The sequence below is a fragment of the Balaenoptera ricei genome, chromosome 14, assembly GCF_028023285.1.
Source record: "Balaenoptera ricei isolate mBalRic1 chromosome 14, mBalRic1.hap2, whole genome shotgun sequence".
Taxonomy (NCBI): domain Eukaryota; kingdom Metazoa; phylum Chordata; class Mammalia; order Artiodactyla; family Balaenopteridae; genus Balaenoptera; species Balaenoptera ricei.
Window position 1 is genome coordinate 69614981 of NC_082652.1, and position 12632 is coordinate 69627612.

The 12632-nt window shown below is 40.4% G+C and overlaps 1 protein-coding gene across 2 annotated transcripts in view; it reads right to left on the minus strand.

Annotated features, from left to right (window-relative positions):
- Positions 1-11554, minus strand: part of DYM (dymeclin) — a 385794-nt gene extending 374240 nt beyond the window's left edge. For both annotated transcript variants that reach the window (XM_059893759.1, XM_059893758.1), the window contains exon 1: positions 11280-11554. The gene's annotated coding sequence lies outside the window, so the exon portion shown is untranslated. The remainder of the gene's footprint in view (positions 1-11279) is intronic.
- Positions 11555-12632: the final 1078 nt, after the last annotated feature.

Consider the following 12632-nt stretch of genomic DNA (forward strand, 5'->3'; position numbering starts at 1 on the left):
TACTTACCAGCTCAAAAATATTCAATGATTCTTCATCACATGAAAAGCCAAATACTGACATTCAAGACCCTCCACAGTCTGAAAGCTCGCTTTCCAACTTTATTTCCAACTGTCCTCCAAACCGGTAGTTCTCAAACTTCAAGGTACATAAAAAACACCTGTGGAGCATGTGGATAAAAATGCGAATGCTTACACCTCAAAGATTCAGAATGTCAGGCCAGAGCCCAGGCATCTGCATTTTCTAAAAAGCATTCGCAGTGATTTTGATACAAATTGTGTGTGAACCACAATTTGCAAATAAGTACCAGAACAAAGTAAGGCAAGCCACGTTCTCAACACCTAGCAAGCTCTCCCACTCCTCCGCTCTTGCTGTTCACACCTGCCTTCCCCGCCACACACCTGTCCCACAGCACCTGAAACCCTACTCACTAAGCATAGTGTGAGCGCTCTTTTTTCTCTACAGTCCTAGAGCACTCATTATCTTCACCATTCATTTCGAATTTAACTACCCTTCTAATAATGCCTTGTTTTGCTGTCTGACTTATACTGCTATTTAACACTTCAGATCAATTATTCCAAGTCAATTTTACTATCATGAGTGAAAAGAACACTTTGAACAAGAAATGATATGCTCAATATTTTGTATTTAATTTGTGAAATATCTGATATATACATAAAATAAATCTCCTTCCTCTTCTATATGTACTGACTCACTGACTGTCTCCTGATTTAATGTATCTTAGCTGGAAAGTAAACATTAGTGGATCTGAAAATCCATGATAACCAAATTCTGTCTTAACACCCTCAAAATATACAAATAACAAGCTACTGCACTTTGTCCCAACTTAAGACTCCATAAATCATAAACTATATTCCAGAATCGCCTGAATGTATATATGTGTGTGTACACACACAAACATACACACACACACATTTGTACTCAACAAACTTTAAAGCGAAACCTCATCATTGAAACAGGAGTCCAGAGAAATAGTGGGCAGTGATCACTGGCCAAAGGACATGTTAAAACACCACAGGTGCCATTAGTCCAAGTAATGGAACATTCTCTAAAAGGTTACTATGTTCCAAGTGCTATATTAAGTAAGTACAGTTGGGTATTCCATGGCAGTGAAATGAGAGCAATGAAAATAAAAAGATATAAGCCCACAAGTATAAGATCAGAGGAGGTGTGAAAGATGGAAAGGTGACAGAGTGCTAGTAACTGAACTGGCAGAGCTGAGGATGCCCCCAACATACCTGCCTGCCAAAGGAGACTCTAACAAGAAGCAAGCCAATCCACCCCATGGAACCCTGGGAAGGTGAAAGAACTGGAGAAAAGCACCATGAACGATTGGGCAAGGCAGGGGGCTCAAGTCTGTGAGTCTTTCCCCCCGAGTAGGAAACCAGGTATGTGCACTCTGAAGAAATCTGAATGGAGAGACTCTGGACTCCGAAGCCAAGGTTGGAGAGAGTAATGAGGCAGAGGATAAAAACAGGGGAATGAAGTTCAAGTCTGCCTGCTGCACAGATACACAGTGGGTTTCCCAGCCTCCAAAGCAGGAGACTGGAGGGTTCTTCCCAAAAAATGAAATTTTCTTCCCAGAAAATGAAGGGGAACCATGGAAAAGATACAGACATTTGGGATTCCCCCCATTTAAAAAGCTGGCTTGCCACCTACAGCAATGCCCACCACTCAGCAAAATCCGCTCACACGCAGAGTTTTCAATCAATACTGGGAGTCTCAATCTTAAATTAAGAGTGGTCCACCAAAAACGATTAGACTTGTGAGGAAAGCCTCCAACGTGAAATAAAGAAACCAAAGGAAACCAAAGAAATTAATCAGAAAACAGGGGATTCTAAGAAAAAAATTTTTAACTAATATCCTCAGGGAGATAATAAAAATAATAATAATAACAACTGCAAACATTTATATAGCCTACTATGTCCCTGGGTCCTATTCAAAGTGCTTGACACATATTGAGCCGTTTAATCCGCACCAGGTTAGCAGTTATGACTCGAGGGCTAAATCCAGCCTGCTGCATGAAGAATGATTTTTACATTTTTAAGTGGTCAAGAAAAATCAGTATTTTGTGACACGTGGAAATCATATGAAATTAAAACTTCAGTGTCTACAAATGAAGTTTTATTAGAACACAGCCATGGTCATTTGTTTACACACTGTCTAAAGTTGCTTTCGTGACACAACAGCAGAGCTGAGTAGTTACTACAGAGACTGTATGTGGTGCGTTCATCCCTTTATACTGCTGCTCAGTGCACTACAAATCTCAGGGACACATGTGACAATGACAGCATTTCAAGTGTCATGCATACTGCCATACTTTGACATTTTTAATTACCAGTAAATATCTCTCATATCAAAACAAGAACAAAGGGCAATTCCCTGATGGTCCAGTGGTTAGGACTCCGTGCTTCCACTGCTGGGGCCTGGGTTTGACCCCTGGTAGGGGAACTAAGATCCCGCAAGCCCCAAGGCGTGGCCAAAAAAAAAAACAACAACAAAGTAGACTCTGATGTCACACTTTTAAGTCACAGTGGAGTGTACATTTTTTTATCTAATTAGATGTCGAAGTATTATGTTTATCATGTAATATCATCGTAGCTATGTCAGAAGAATACAAGATAGGCAGACATTACCAACTAAGGTAATAACATGACATGCCCTACCACACAGTACTCACTCCCAACTCATCAGAGCAACAATCAGGAAAATTAGAAAATTTAAAACAAGGCATTTCATCACAAGCAAAATGTCTTCCAAAAATAAAAAATGAAAATGAGGCTACAACCAGAGTAAGATTCTGAATGGCTCATTTGTTAACCAAGCAAGGAAAGTCATTTACCAATCATGATTTAAATTGTGTTTGATTACAGCAGACAAAGAAATATGTCCAGAGAAAATAAAACATCTTTAAGACTTGTCTCTCAGTGAAAATAATTGCTCAAAGAACAGCCCGTAAGGAACAATTACAGCCATGAATGTTTTCCAAATTGGTTGAGAAAATACTAATTCAGTACAACCTGAAGTGGCATCTGCTAAGATGAATAACGACAGATGGTGGTAAACATGTATGGAGCAGAAAAAAGCTTAGCTGGACAAGTTTACAAACTTTGTGAAAATGCAAGGTGTTTACAAAATTTTATTTTGCTTTGCAAAATATACATTTTTTACAAAAATATGTTATTTATGTTAACATGTGGATTTATTATTTCTATTTTTAAGTAAATTAAATAAATATTTTTTAAATGCAAGGTGTTTATAGCCTACAGTGTTCATTATGCTATCTATCAGCAGGTACTCTGCATAAAAATATTTGAATCTATCATGTGTTATTGAACCAGCAGTGTCAACAGTCAACTTCATCCACTCTCATGAACTTAACTATCACTTCCATAAAATTTGTCTCAGAAATAAAAACTGAATATCCTGATATGTTCTACCACACAACAATACAATGGCTCAGCAATGGTATAGTTTTATTTAAATATTTCAGGCTCAGGGTTGAGACTGAAATTGTTCTGAACAAGAAGAACCCCCTTCAACCACTGTTACTGGACACTGAATGACTTTGGAAATTAGTTTTTGCTTCAGATTTGATAATATTTCTCAATGAATTCAACCTAAAATCAGAAGGCCAACAGCACTTAAAAATCTGTAAAACCTATACTGAGGTAAAGTCCTTTCAAGGACAACTGACATTGTTTGAATCACAGGTAATGTCAAGCTGCTTTATACACTTTTGATGCTGTCAAAAATCAAAATAAGACTCGAGATCTCCACTCCCACACAAGTATGCAGTAGATATATTTTCCAAAGTCAAACTACAGTTCCAACAGCATTTTTCAGACCTCAGTGCAAGTACAAAAGTACTTTCCACATTTCAAAAACCATTTAACTGTGCAACAAGGAGTTCCACGTAGTCCTCAATTGGAAGTGATTAGTCAGTAATGGAATGATTTGCTAAAGGGTAAATATGAGAAATGAATCTAACATAATTCTATAGATGCCTTCCAAGCAATAAATACGCTCTATTAAAACCATTGGGGGAATTCCCTGGTGGTCCAGTGGTTAAGACTCGGGTTTCCACTGCTGTGGACCCGGGTTCAATCCCTGGTCAGGGAACTAAGATCCCACAAGCCGCACAGTGCAGCCAAAAAAAAAAAAAAAATATGTTCATAGATTGATATCAGTATTTGGCAATACTTATCTATGTAAAGAGATATATTCAAAGGTGAAATACATTATATCTCATTACAAATCAGCATTAAACAGGAACATTTATAATCAATTTTGATGATAGGAAATAGTAACTTTAAACTCCAATTAACTAAAATGTTTTCCCTTCTCCCCCAAAAGAGATTTCATTCTTCTCATCAGCAAACCTTTATTACCAAAAAAAAAGTTCTCAACCATTATTAGTATTGTATTTTTAGTTTCATCAATTAAAAAACTTGAGGAAATTTTTTCTCCCTTGTTTTGCAAGTACCTACAAAATATTCTTCATTTTGCCTCTGGGCCCACAAAGCCTAATTCTTACAATCTGGCCCTTTACACAAAATGTCTGCCAACCCTTGGCCTAGAAGAATAAACTGAGACAAAGAAAGGTTAAGCGGCTTGCCCAAGACAAAGACTACAGAGTTAGAAAGTGACAGACCAGGGTTCAGGCTAAGGCAGTCTGGGTGCAGAAACCATGCTCTTAACCACTATACCACTTTGTTCCCATGAACCAAGAACAAGATGTCAAGGAAATAATCAAAGAACAAGAAAAGATACTTGAAACTAAAAATTGATTTAAAAATTCAATAGGCAGGAGAGAAGACAAGGTCAAGGAAACGCCCATAATTAAGAACACGAAGACACATAGAAAACAGGAGACAGAAAATAAGAAGACCCATTTAGAAGGTCTTAATAGATTAGTAACAGGAGTTCCAAACAGAAAGCACGAGCAAAACAGAGGAGCATTAAGTTAAGACACTGTCAAGTCGGGAACTGTGAAGGTGTGAGATTGTACTTTACCTTCATTAACAAAGACAATGAAGCCTCTGGGACGGGATGAAAAATAATTCACTGTCACGGTAACAGCAGTAGCCAGAGTAACATCTTGCATCGGTTTCCTGGGTCCCAATCCCCACAGGGCTTTCAAAGTATTTGGTAAAAATCAGTAATATGTTCACAGAAAAATAAAGCAAATAGGGCTGGGGGCAGGGAAACAAGGTAAACTCAGCTCAGCAGTGATATTTATGCAGTCAGGATGATGTAAACACTGAATTAATCAAGAATTCTTAAGTATCTATACTAAAAGGGCTGGAAGAGGGGAAGGAGGAGGAAGAGGACCTCATCTACCACAACAGGCATCAATAGGTATTACCTAAAATTGATAAATCACAAAATAGCCATTTAGACATATTACTTATAAACACAGTTAAAAGCAGTTATCTCTGGGAACCAGACTAAAAAGGACAGGTAAGGCAGGGTACTGCTGATCTTTTGTAATATTATTATAAATTATTATCTTTTCTAACAATTTGCAAGTATTACTTTAAGTAGAAATATTAACTTTTAAATACACTGGAGAGAATGTGCTTTACTATTTCACAATCATTGATTCATATAACTCAATGTGCAAATATCAAAGAATACTGCAGGGCTGAAAAAAAAACTAGCAATACCCAAGCTCCATCACACTGGTTATGTAAGCACAACAACTCCATCAATATTTCCTGAGTGCCCACTCTGTGGCTAGCACAATACCAAGAGCCAAGGTTAAAACTGTGAAGGACAGAATTTATTTACAGTTGAGTAAGAGACACAAATAAAGCAACATGAAATTATAATATGGCAACTATTCAAGACTCAGTGAAAGCTTCCCAGAGGTCATGCCATAAAAGCTAAGACCTAGGACTTCCCTGGTGGTGCAGTGGGTAAGACTCCGTGCTCCCAATGCAGGGGGCCCAGGTTCGATCCCTGGTCAGGGAACTAGATCCCACATGCATGCTGCAACCAAGAGTTCACATGCCACAACTAAGGAGCCTGCGTGCTGCAACTAAGGAGCCCGCCTGCTGCAACTAAGACCCGGCACAACCAAATAAATAAATATTTTTTTTAAAAAAAGCTAAGACCTGAAGGACTGGCCTGGTTGGGTGTGGGGCTAAGAAACTTTTCAAAGTAAGAGAAAAGCATGTGTGTAGGCCTAGGATTAGGAAAAATAGGCAGGGCCCATTCAAGGAACTGAAAAAAGCTCAACATGGCTGGAGTACGGAGGGAAGCAAAAAAAGCCAGAAAGCAAGCTGATGCCTGATGGGGAGACTGACTAAAGGGCATGTCTTCTACTTTGCCCACTGTAACTATAAAATTGCATACATCCCTCAGCCTTCTAGACCAGTGAACTCTTCCCCAATACACTGATGATTTCAAAATACCTAAGTCTAGTCCAGAACTGTCTTATGGGTGCCAGATCATTTATTTATCTGACTACATGCCATACATTACCATCTGGACCCAGAAATCAAGGGCCACATCCTAGAGATGACAGAGTAAGAAGCTGGAAAAGAGGCTGGGTTCCTGATGACAGCAGAGCCACCATACCGGCCCTGAATTGTCTACCTCTGGACTTCTCTTACAAGAGAAACAAACTAGTAACATGTTCAAGCTAGCAACTGTATGTTACTCATAGACAAACCTAATCTTAACTGACACAGGAGGCTTTGAAAGTATTGTAAGGTTGCAAAAGGTATTTTGAAGGAAGAATTGTCAAGATTCAGTGACTGACTTCAGGACTTCACTGGTGGTCCAGTGGTTAAGACTCCGTGCTCCCAATGCAGGGCGCCTGGGTTCGATCCCTTGTCAGGGAACTAGATCCCACATGCATGCCGCAACTAAGAGCCTGCATGCTGCAACTAAAGATCCCACATGCCACAACGAAGATCCCGAGTGCTGCAACTAAGACCTGGCACAGTCAAATAAATAAATAAATATTTTTTTAAAAAAAAAAGATTCAGTGATTGACTCAATCTAAAAAAGAAACTTATTATCTGTCATATGACATACAAAAAAATTGTTGTTAATTCTTCCAATATCCTTATTGGAGAGTTATAGCCACTTTTGGTGTCTGCATTTTTTTAATTGAGATATAATTCACATGTAACATATTAATTTCAGGTGTACAACACAATGATTCAATATATGTATATACTGTATTGCAAAATGATCGCCACAATCAGTCTAGTTAACATCCAGCACCACACACAGTTAATTTTTTTTTCTTGTGACGAGAACATTTAAGATCTACTCTTAGCAACTTTCAAACATACAATACAGTATTATTAACTACAGTCACCATGCTGCACATTGCATTCCAGGACTTATTTATTCTATAACTGGAAGTTTGCACCTTTTGACCACCTTCACCCATTTCACCCACCCCCCACCCCTCACCTGGTGTCTGCATTTTTAAAGAATGTACCAAAAACTAGAGAAGACATCAAAAAGTACTGACCAAACTTTCTTAATAAATAAAAAAAAAAAAAAAGCTTTCAGTAAATAAGAGCTATCTGTAAAGTTGTTCTCAGCCCTATTAGATTGCTTTGTCTAGAAACAGACAAACATGAGTATAACTTAAAACTGCAAGCAGTTTTTAAGAAGTTCAAAGCATTAAGCTCAACTAAGAATCTTAGTAGGGGGCTATCCTGGTGGCGCAGTGGTTGAGAATCTGCCTGCCAATGTAGGGGACACGGGTTCGAGCCCTGGTCTGGGAAGATCCCACATGCCGCGGAGCAACTAGGCCCGTGCGCCACAACTACTGAGCGTGCGCGTCTGGAGCCTGTGCTCCGCAACAAGAGAGGCCGCGACAGTGAGAGGCCGCGACAGTGAGAGGCCCGCGCACCGCGATGAAGAGTGGCCCCTGCTCGCTGCAGCTAGACAAAGCCCTTGCACAGAAACGAAGACCCAACACAGCCAAAACTTAATTAATTAATTAATTTTAAAAAGAATCTTAGTCGGGAAAATAAGCTTAAAGATAGGCACAGATATATAATAATTCCCATTATGCTTACTGGAAGCAGTAAGCTAAAACACACCACCATCAGAGAGACCAGACCTTCACGCTCCAAGGCAGTCAAGACCTTGAGAGCTAAGCTGGAAAGTGGAACCCCCTCAGGAAGCAGGATACCAACAACAGGACATCCTGAAATCCACCTCTAAGATTCAGAGTCTTCTCCCCAGCCTGGGAGAGGAAGAGCAGTAACAGCCATCTTGCCCCTCTGCTTTTCAGGCCCACAGCACTCAACCTCGCCCAGCTGGGTCACATAAGGAAAATTCTAGATGGGAATTCAAGCCCAACTCTCACAGTAGCTCATTCTTCCTGAAAATTTTTTCTCCCTTTGAGTCTTCCTGTTGAATTGGAGGTGCCTCCATCACCCACTGGGACAGAGAGCCCCTGACCTCTCACTCTGGGCATGGGAACCGTCATTGCCAGAGTGTCCTGTGACTTCAAGTAGCAGCTGAGCATTGTATACACTCTGATTACAAGTAAACAATACTTAAAAAACATGAATATGAAAAAGACCGAAACAAAATACAGAAAAACTTTACACGTTATTACATTGTTTTTATATTTAATCACTTTTAAAGGTCTCATTTTACCAAAGCCTGTCCTACAAATGTCACAAGTATTTCCCACATATTTGTTTACAGTCACTAAAAGGAAAACGGAACAGTCCTCTCCGGCACTAACTATTCCCATTATCTACAAAGTGAAAGAGGACACACTGCATTTGCAGCAGCAAACAAAATCACTGATTTTCTTAAGTCTCAACAAAATATCCCAAAACATACCGTGATAGGCAGAATAACAATTCCCAAGATGTCCACATCCTAATCTATGGAACCTGTGATTCGGTTATTTTACATAGCAAAAGAGACTTTGCAGATGTAATTAAGTTAAGGACCTTAAGTTGGGGGAAAGTACCCTGAATTACCCAGGTGTGCCTGATCTAATCATATGGGTCCTTAAAAGTGCAGAACCTTTCCCAGCTGTGGTCAGATGGACTACAGAACAGTCAGAGAGATGCAATGCTGCTGGTTTTGAAGATGGAGGAAGGGGGTCACAAGCCAAGGAATGGCGCAGCCCCTAGAAGCTGGAAGATGCAAGGAAACAGATTCTCCCCTGGAAACTTCCCAAAAGGAACACAGGCTTGACACACTGATTTTAGCCCAGTGAGACCCATTTCGGACTTCTAAAATACAGAACTTTAAAAGAATACGTTTGTATTGTTTTAAGCCATTAAATTTGTGGTGATTTGTTGCAGTAGTCATAGAAAACTAATACACACACATTAAACAACTTCTAACAATATGTGAAATCATCTGGAGTAGAGAAACATAATCAAATTGCCCAAATACTTAGAGCAGTATGAGATATAATAGTTATTTGTGCATTTTGTGGTATATTTCACTTCTATTTTTTTCCTGCCCTCACAAAACTCCATCCATTAAAGACCAAGCCAAAGTGACAATTCTTCAAGCATTCTGTAGAAGGATGAACCATATTAACCAAGAAAATGGAACAGTCAGAACAGGATTGACTGGAAAAATCAGGAAACAATTAAACTGTATTTTTCAGAAAGTCAAACATCAAAATGTTTGCACTGCTTCTTCAGTATCAAATGGATACCACATTTAAAAAAATAAGTCCTTCTAGATATTAAGAGCTTACTATTAATTTTTTAGGTGTGACAATCATATTGTGGGTGTATTAAAAAGAGAGTGACTCAATCTTCCAGAGACATATACTCAAATATTTACAAATGAAATGGAGTTGGGAATAGGAATAGATAGGGCCATAGATGAAACTAAATTAGCCTGAGTTACTGATTGTTAGAGCTGGGTAATGGGTACGTGGGGGTATATTACATTATCCCGGGTTGAACTTTTCCAAATTTAAAAGTTACAAAAACACAGTCCTTGACCTACTTATCATAATAATATAGATTTCTTAATATATTTAATAGTTGAAACTCCTTCCTATAACATTGACCCATCTCAATTTTCTGCCACTTAATCCATGTGCATCAATTCTTTCATTCCCACTCATTCTGCCCTATTTACTAACCTAATGAGTTTCAGGAAGTCACCTAACCGCTAAAAGGTTGATTCTTCATCTGCAGAATGGGAATAGTTATACTTGCCCATTCTGTCTCTGAGTTGCAGAGAAAATTATCTAAGATAAACAATACAAAGCAAGCTAACCATTCAAGAAATCTACATTATTCATAAGACTTCCATGCTCAGCAGCAACCATTCACCTATTACTATAGATCCCCTTCCCTTCCACCTCCATTTCCTCTCTTGAGCCCTCAATTCATCCGCCCAAAGCCAGGGTCCGTCTGAAAGGGTACACACTCCTCTCCACCGCCTCCACACACACACAGGTGTTTTCATATCTTTCAGCACCTTCTCTCTACACATCTCTCCTTCCAGCTTTCAAGGATCCTGCTCAATCTGCCCCCCTAGCGAGTCTATCCTGTGCACCCCTTTGCTGGCCCTATTACAATCAGCCCATCCCTTCTCTCTATTTCAGTACTTTCATCCTATCAGCTTTATTAACTCACTACTGTTCACAAACACCCGAGCTAACTTCCCACTCTCTCACCTTTCAGTTAAAACACAATCGCTAGTTGCCAGGGAGTGAAGAATAAGGAGTGACTTCTAATGGGTATAGGTTTCTTTTTTGGGTGATAAAGATGTTCTTAAATTAGACAGTTGCACAACCCTGTGAATATGCTTTTAAAAAACACTGAGTTAAAAAAAAGAACAAAATACCACTGCGTTATACTTTAATTGTACTTTTAAAGGGTGAATTTTATGGTATGTCAATTACATCTCAATAAAAATTTGTATGTCAGAAAAACAATCAATATTATTGCTCACCTTGCCCATCACACGCCCACTTGTCACATCAATCTCATCTTCCGAAGCATCGACTTGCTCTTCGGTATCTCCCCCCCACCAACTCCCAACACCAGGCTCGGACTGAGGCCCCTCTCACTCTCTTGATTAGCACACCCCCTCAATTCCCGGCTCTAAGTGCCACTGAATCCTGGAAGTGGGGGGCAGCTCTCGTGGCCCCGTCCCCCACTGGCAGAAGGGACCCTTCTGCCCGGTGTGGGGGGGGGGGAGGGTGTCCCCAAACCCGCTCTGACAAGGGGCGGGGGACCCGCCCGGCTCCCAGGGCCGCGCTGCCAGGGGCGGCGCCACAGCCCACCTGTCTCAGCCGGCGGGGAGATCCGCTTCCAGCTCACGGACGGACGAACGGGTGGCAGAGAGGACAGAACAAGCCGCGGTCGCCGCCGCAGCCGGGTTGGCGCACACCGGCTCAGGCCTCCATGTTTCCACGTCTCTGCGGCTCCGGCTCCGACTCCGACTCCGGCTCGGCTCCCGCCCGGACGGCGTCAGTGCGGAGGCCCAGGGGCGGGGAGAGAAGAGGGAAGCGGCCGAGAACGCCGGGGGTACCGAAAGCCCCGGCGCGCTCTAGCCGGCGATCACGTGGCGCGCGGCGCGCGGACTTCTGGGAAATGCAGTCCTTCCGGCGTTCAGCGTTTCTCCACTCTCCTGCGCCTCCAGGGCAACCGCAAAGCCGCGTGGCAAAACCGAGAAGCTGCTGAACCTTCTGACCTTCGTGCTGCAGTCCTGGCTTACCCTACAGCACTTGTTCTGGTAGCTTAACTTCATTAAGGCCCCTGTTCATTCCAACACAATAATCACCCCAAAGTCAAGCAGCTCCTTGTAGGACTCTAAAGAATTGGGAAATAGGAAAATAAAGTTTGATGGAGACAGAATAGCAGATGTAGAATTGCCTGCAATACTGTCAGGAAGGACAGGTCCAACAGGAAAGAGTGTCAATGTGGTGCAGTGACAAAAGTATGGAATTTGAAGCCAAATGAGCTGAGGTTACCGGATTGACGTCCTTGGGTCCTTATTTCACCTCTCCAGCCAGTTTCCTCATCTAAAATACATATACGGGATCATGATGATACTAACCATACAGGACTCTTGACGACGTCAGTAATAATAACTCATATTATGGGTTGTTTTCTATGTGCTATTCACTGTTACTTTATTTCTTCAAATAACGCTATGAGATAGATATCACTGTTATTTCCTTAATATGAACAGTATGTGCCAGTACACTCTGAAAAGTACTATAGAGGTCTTACATATACTTTTCCAACTTTTATTGCCAACAAGTTCCCTGAACTTGCAGAATAATTACAGAAAAATATACTAAAACACAAGATACCTGAGAAGCCTAGCTAAAAAAGAGGTGATAAAAATGTTCTGAAATTAGATAGTTTATGGCTATGCAGCCATTGTCAACAACGCTATGAATATGTGTTCATGATATATTGAGAGGAAATGGTATGTACAGTATTATCCAATTTTCAAAAATAAATTATATTTATAATACTTATGTATATATGGCCCAAGGGGGAAAAGGCTAAAGGAATATTAGCAATTATTATCTTTGGGAAATGAGGTCATGCATTTTTTTTAATAAATTTATTTATTTATTTATTTATTTATTTATTTACTTCTTTATTTATTTATATTTGGCTGC